Here is a 7,564-nt window from a genome sequence, read left to right on the forward strand (position 1 = left end):
GCCGTAGCTATTAGATGTGGTGGAGCAACGCCCTAGAGAGACGCCTAGGGTGCTCGGAACGTAGAAATGACCTTTACTTTCACACTGGTTGCAATTATTCCTTATATACGATGGAAAAGCTGTTGTATTTATATCGTATTTTATGCTTCTGGCGTTGACTTCTTAGGCCGTAACTATTCGGTCTGGTGGAGCAACGCCCTGGAGTGAAACCTAGGTTGCCCGGAACGTAGAATTGGCCATCACTTTCAAACTGGTTGCAATTATTGCTGTTATATGATGGAAACACTGTTGTATTTTTTTTGCATTTTATGGTTCGGGCGTTGACTTCTAAGGCCCTAACTATTCAATCCGTTGGAGCAACGCCCTAGGGTGAATCCTAGGTTGATCGGAAAGTAGAAATGACCATAAGTTTCATACTGGTTGCAATTATTCGTTTTATACGATGGAAAAACTGTTGTATTTATATTGTATTTTATGCCTCTGGCGTTGACTTCTAAGGCCCTAGCTGTTCGATCTAGCGGAGCAACGCCCTAGAGTGAAGCCTAGGTTGCCCGGAAGGGAGAAATGACCATCACGTTCAAAGTGGTTGCAATTAATCCTTTTATACGATGGAAAAGCTGTTGTATCTATATTGTATTTTAAGCTTCTGGCGTTTACTTCTAAGGACCTAACTATTCGATCTGGTAGAGCAACGCCCTAGAGTGAAGCCTAGGTTACACGGAATGTGGAAATGACCATAACTTTCACACTGGTTGCATTTATTCGTTTTATACGATGGAAACGCTGTTGTATTTATATTGGATTTTATGCTTCGGGCGTTGGCTTCTAAGGCCCTAACTATTCAATCTGTTGGAGCAACGCCCTAGGGTGAAGCCTAGATTGCTCGGAAAGTAGAAATGACCATCAGTTTCATACTGGTTGCAATTATTCGTTGTATACGATGGAAAAGCTGTTGTATTTATACCGTATTTTATGCTTCTGGCGTTGACTTCTACGGCACTAGCTATTCGATCTGGTGGAGCAACGCCCTGGAGTAAAACCTAGGTTGCCCGGAACGTAGAATTGGCCATCACTTTCAAACTGGTTGCAATTATTCCTGTTATATGATGGAAACACTGTTGTATTTTTTTTGCATTTTATGGTTCGGGCGTTGACTTCTAAGGCCCTAACTATTCAATCCGTTGGAGCAACGCCCTAGGGTGAAGCCTAGGTTGCTCGGAAAGTAGAAATGACCATAAGTTTCATACTGGTTGCAATTATTCGTTTTATACGATGGAAAAGCTGTTGTATTTATATTGTATTTTATGCCTCTGGCGTTGACTTCTAAGGACGTAGCTATTAGATATGGTGGAGCAACGCCCTAGAGAGACCCCTAGGGTGCTCGGAACGTAGAAATGACCATTACTTTCACACTGGTTGCAATTATTGGTTATATACGATGGAAAAGCTGTTGTATTTATATCGTATTTTATGCTTCTGGCGTTGACTTCTTAGGCCGTAACTATTCGGTCTGGTGGAGCAACGCCCTGGAGTGAAATCTAGGTTGCCCGGAACGTAGAATTGGCCATCACTTTCAAACTGGTTGCAATTATTCCTGTTATATGATGGAAACACTGTTGTATTTTTTTTGCATTTTATGGTTTGGGCGTTGACTTCTAGGGCCCTAACTATTCAATCCGTTGGAGCAACGCCCTAGGGTGAAGCCTAGGTTGCTCGGAAAGTAGAAATGACCATATGTTTCATACTGGTTGCAATTATTTGTTCCATACGCTGGAAAAACTGTTGTGTTTATATTGTATTTTATGCTTCTGGCGTTGACTTCTAAGGCACTAACTATTCGATCTGGTGGAGCAACGCCCTAGAGTGAAGCCTAGGTTACCCGGAACGTAGAATTGGCCATCACTTTCAAACTGGTTGCAATTATTCGTTGTATACGATGGAAAAACTGTTGTATTTATATTGTATTTTATGCTACTGGCGTTGACTTCTAAGGCACTTACTATTCGATCTGGTGGAGCAACGCCCTAGAGTGAAGCCTAGGTTGCCCGGAACGTAGAATTGGTCATCACTTTCAAACTGGTTGCAATTATTCCTGTTATATGATGGAAACACTGTTGTATTTTTATTGCATTTTATGCTTCGGGCGTTGACTTCTAAGGCCCTAACTATTCAATCTGTTGGAGCAACGCCCTAGGGTGAAGCCTAGGTTGCTCGGAAAGTAGAAATGACCATCAGTTTCATACTGATTACAATTATTCGTTTTATACGAAGGAAAAGCTGTTGTATTTATATCGTATTTTATGCTTCTGGCGTTGACTTCTACGGCACTAGCTATTCGGTCTAGTGGAGCAACGCCCTAGAGTGAAACCTAGGTTGCCCGTAACGTAGAATTGGCCATCACTTTCAAACTGGTTGTAATTATACCTGTTATATGATGGAAACACTGTTGTATTTTTTTTGCATTTTATGGTTCGGGCGTTGACTTCTATGGCCCTAACTACTCAATCCGTTGGAGCAACGCCCTAGGGTGAAGCCTAGGTTGCTCGGAAAGTAGAAATGACCATAAGTTTCATACTGGTTGCAATTATTCGTTTTATACGATGGAAAAACTGTTGTATTTATATTGTATTTTATGCCTCTGGCGTTGACTTCTAAGGCCCTAGCTGTTCGATCTAGCGGAGCAACGCCCTAGAGTGAAGCCTAGGTTGCCCGGAAGGGAGAAATGACCATCACGTTCAAAGTGGTTGCAATTAATCCTTTTATACGATGGAAAAGCTGTTGTATCTATATTGTATTTTATGCTTCTGGCGTTTACTTCTAAGGACCTAACTATTCGATCTGGTGGAGCAACGCCCTAGAGTGAAGCCTAGGTTACACGGAATGTGGAAATGACCATAACTTTCACACTGGTTGCATTTATTCGTTTTATACGATGGAAACGCTGTTGTATTTATATTGGATTTTATGCTTCGGGCGTTGGCTTCTAAGGCCCTAACTATTCAATCTGTTGGAACAACGCCCTAGGGTGAAGCCTAGATTGCTCGGAAAGTAGAAATGACCATCAGTTTCATACTGGTTGCAATTATTCGTTTTATACGATGGAAAAACTGTTGAATTTATATTTTATTTTATGCTTCTGGCGTTGACTTCTAAGGCCCTAGCAATTCGGTCTAGTGGAGGAACGCCCTAGAGTGAAGCCTAGGTTGCCCGGAAAGGAGAAATGACCATCACTTTCAAACTGGTTGCAATTAATCCTGTTATACGATGGAAAAACTGTTGTATTTATATTGTATTTTATGCTTCTGGCGTTGACTTCTAAGGCACTAACTATTCGATCTGGTGGAGCAACGCCCTAGAGTGGAGCCTAGGTTGCTCGGAATGTAGAAATGACCATAACTTTCACACTGGTTGCAATTATTCGTTTTATACGATGGAAACGCTGTTGTATTTATATTGTACTTTATGCCTCTGGCGTTGACTTCTAAGGCCGTAGCTATTAGATGTGGTCGAGCAACGCCCTGGAGTGACGCCTAGGGTGCTCGGAACGTAGAAATGACCATTACTTTCACACTGGTTGCAATTATTCGTTTTATACGATGGAAAAGCTGTTGTATTTATATTGTATTTTATGCTACTGGCGTTGACTTCTTAGGCACTAACTATTCGATCTGGTGGAGCAACGCCCTAGAGTGAAGCCTAGGTTGCCCGGAACGTAGAATTGGTCATCACTTTCAAACTGGTTGCAATTATTCCTGTTATATGATGGAAACACTGTTGTATTTTTATTGCATTTTATGCTTCGGGCGTTGACTTCTAAGGCCCTAACTATTCAATCTGTTGGAGCAACGCCCTAGGGTGAAGCCTAGGTTGCTCCGAAAGTAGAAATGACCATCAGTTTCATACTGGTTACAATTATTCGTTTTATACGATGGAAAAGCTGTTGTATTTATATCGTATTTTATGCTTCTGGCGTTGACTTCTGCGGCACTAGCTATTCGATCTGGTGGAGCAACGCCCTGGAGTGAAACCTAGGTTGCCCGGAAAGGAGGAATGACCATCACTTTCAAACTGGTTGCAATTAATCCTGTTATACGATGGAAAAACTGTTGTATTTATATTGTATTTTATGCTTCTGGCGTTGACTTCTAAGGCACTAACTATTCGATCTGGTGGAGCAACGCCCTAGAGTGAAGCCTAGGTTGCCCGGAAGGTAGAATTGGCCATCACTTTCACACTGGTTGCAATTATTCGTTTTATACGATGGAAAAGCTGTTGTATTTTTTTTGCATTTTATGGTTCGGGCGTTGACTTCTAAGGCCCTAGGTATTCAATCCGTTGGAGCAACGCCCTAGGGTGAAGCCTAGGTTGATCGGAAAGTAGAAATAACCATACGTTTCATACTGGTTGCAATTATTCGTTTTATACGATGGAAAAACTGTTGTATTTATATTGTATTTTATGGCTCTGGCGTTGACTTCTAAGGCCCTAACTATTGAATCTGTTGGAGCAACGCCCTAGGGTGAAGCCTAGGTTGCTCGAAAAGTAGAAATGACCATAACTTTCATACTGGTTGCAATTATTCGTTTTATACGATGGAAAAACTGTTGTATTTATATTGTATTTTATGCTTCTGGCGTTTACTTCTAAGGACCTAACTATTCGATCTGGTGGAGCAACGCCCTAGAGTGGAGCCTAGGTTGCTCGGAATGTAGAAATGACCATAACTTTCACACTGGTTGCAATTATTCGTTTTATACGAGGGAAACGCTGTTGTATTTATATTGTACTTTATGCCTCTGGCGTTGACTTCTAAGGCCGTAGCTATTAGATGTGGTCGAGCAACGCCCTGGAGTGACGCCTAGGGTGCTCGGAACGTAGAAATGACCATTACTTTCACACTGGTTGCAATTATTCGTTTTATACGATGGAAAAGCTGTTGTATTTATATCGTATTTTATGCTTCTGGCGTTGACTTCTTAGGCCGTAACTATTCGGTCTGGTGGAGCAACGCCCTGGAGTGAAATCTAGGTTGCCCGGAACGTAGAATTGGCCATCACTTTCAAACTGGTTGCAATTATTCCTGTTATATGATGGAAACACTGTTGTATTTTTTTTGCATTTTATGGTTCGGGCGTTGACTTCTAGAGCCCTAACTATTCAATCCGTTGGAGCAACGCCCTAGGGTGAAGCCTAGGTTGCTCGGAAAGTAGAAATGACCATATGTTTCATACTGGTTGCAATTATTTGTTCCATACGCTGGAAAAAGCTGTTGTGTTTATATTGTATTTTATGCTTCTGGCGTTGACTTCTAAGGCACTAACTATTCGATCTGGTGGAGCAACGCCCTAGAGTGAAGCCTAGGTTACCCGGAACGCAGAATTGGCCATCACTTTCAAACTGGTTGCAATTATTCGTTGTATACGGTGGAAAAACTGTTGTATTTATATTGTATTTTATGCTACTGGCGTTGACTTCTAAGGCACTAACTATTCGATCTGGTGGAGCAACGCCCTAGAGTGAAGCCTAGGTTGCCCGGAACGTAGAATTGGTCATCACTTTCAAACTGGTTGCAATTATTCCTGTTATATGATGGAAACACTGTTGTATTTTTATTGCATTTTATGCTTCGGGCGTTGACTTCTAAGGCCCTAACTATTCAATCTGTTGGAGCAACGCCCTAGGGTGAAGCCTAGGTTGCTCCGAAAGTAGAAATGACCATCAGTTTCATACTGGTTACAATTATTCGTTTTATACGATGGAAAAGCTGTTGTATTTATATCGTATTTTATGCTTCTGGCGTTGACTTCTGCGGCACTAGCTATTCGATCTGGTGGAGCAACGCCCTGGAGTGAAACCTAGGTTGCCCGGAACGTAGAATTGGCCATCACTTTCAAACTGGTTGCAATTATTCCTGTTATATGATGGAAACACTGTTGTATTTTTTTTGCATTTTATGGTTCGGGCGTTGACTTCTAAGGCCCTAACTATTCAATCCGTTGGAGCAACGCCCTAGGGTGAAGCCTAGGTTGCTCGGAAAGTAGAAATGACCATAAGTTTCATACTGGTTGGAATTATTCGTTTTATACGATGGATAAGCTGTTGTATTTATATTGTATTTTATGCCTCTGGCGTTGACTTCTAAGGCCGTAGCTATTAGATATGGTGGAGCAACGCCCTAGAGAGACGCCTAGGGTGCTCGGAACGTAGAAATGACCATTACTTTCACACTGGTTGCAATTATTCGTTATATACGATGGAAAAGCTGTTGTATTTATATCGTATTTTATGCTTCTGGCGTTTACTTCTAAGGACCTAACTATTCGATCTGGTGGAGCAACGCCCTAGAGTGAAGCCTAGGTTACACGGAATGTGGAAATGACCATAACTTTCACACTGGTTGCATTTATTCGTTTTATACGATGGAAACGCTGTTGTATTTATATTGGATTTTATGCTTCGGGCGTTGGCTTCTAAGTCCCTAACTATTCAATCTGTTGGAACAACGCCCTAGGGTGAAGCCTAGATTGCTCGGAAAGTAGAAATGACCATCAGTTTCATACTGGTTGCAATTATTCGTTTTATACGATGGAAAAACTGTTGAATTTATATTTTATTTTATGCTTCTGGCGTTGACTTCTAAGGCCCTAGCAATTCGGTCTAGTGGAGCAACGCCCTAGAGTGAAGCCTAGGTTGCCCGGAAAGGAGGAATGACCATCACTTTCAAACTGGTTGCAATTAATCCTGTTATACGATGGAAAAACTGTTGTATTTATATTGTATTTTATGCTTCTGGCGTTGACTTCTAAGGCACTAACTATTCGATCTGGTGGAGCAACGCCCTAGAGTGAAGCCTAGGTTGCCCGGAAGGTAGAATTGGCCATCACTTTCACACTGGTTGCAATTATTCGTTTTATACGATGGAAAAGCTGTTGTATTTTTTTTGCATTTTATGGTTCGGGCGTTGACTTCTAAGGCCCTAGGTATTCAATCCGTTGGAGCAACGCCCTAGGGTGAAGCCTAGGTTGATCGGAAAGTAGAAATAACCATAAGTTTCATACTGGTTGCAATTATTCGTTTTATACGATGGAAAAACTGTTGTATTTATATTGTATTTTATGGCTCTGGCGTTGACTTCTAAGGCCCTAACTATTGAATCTGTTGGAGCAACGCCCTAGGGTGAAGCCTAGGTTGCTCGAAAAGTAGAAATGACCATAACTTTCATACTGGTTGCAATTATTCGTTTTATACGATGGAAAAACTGTTGTATTTATATTGTATTTTATGCTTCTGGCGTTTACTTCTAAGGACCTAACTATTCGATCTGGTGGAGCAACGCCCTAGAGTGGAGCCTAGGTTGCTCGGAATGTAGAAATGACCATAACTTTCACACTGGTTGCAATTATTCGTTTTATACGAGGGAAACGCTGTTGTATTTGTATTGTACTTTATGCCTCTGGCGTTGACTTCTAAGGCCGTAGCTATTAGATGTGGTCGAGCAACGCCCTGGAGTGACGCCTAGGGTGCTCGGAACGTAGAAATGACCATTACTTTCACACTGGTTGCA

Source organism: Calliopsis andreniformis, unplaced genomic scaffold, assembly GCF_051401765.1.
Source record: "Calliopsis andreniformis isolate RMS-2024a unplaced genomic scaffold, iyCalAndr_principal scaffold0014, whole genome shotgun sequence".
Lineage (NCBI taxonomy): Eukaryota > Metazoa > Arthropoda > Insecta > Hymenoptera > Andrenidae > Calliopsis > Calliopsis andreniformis.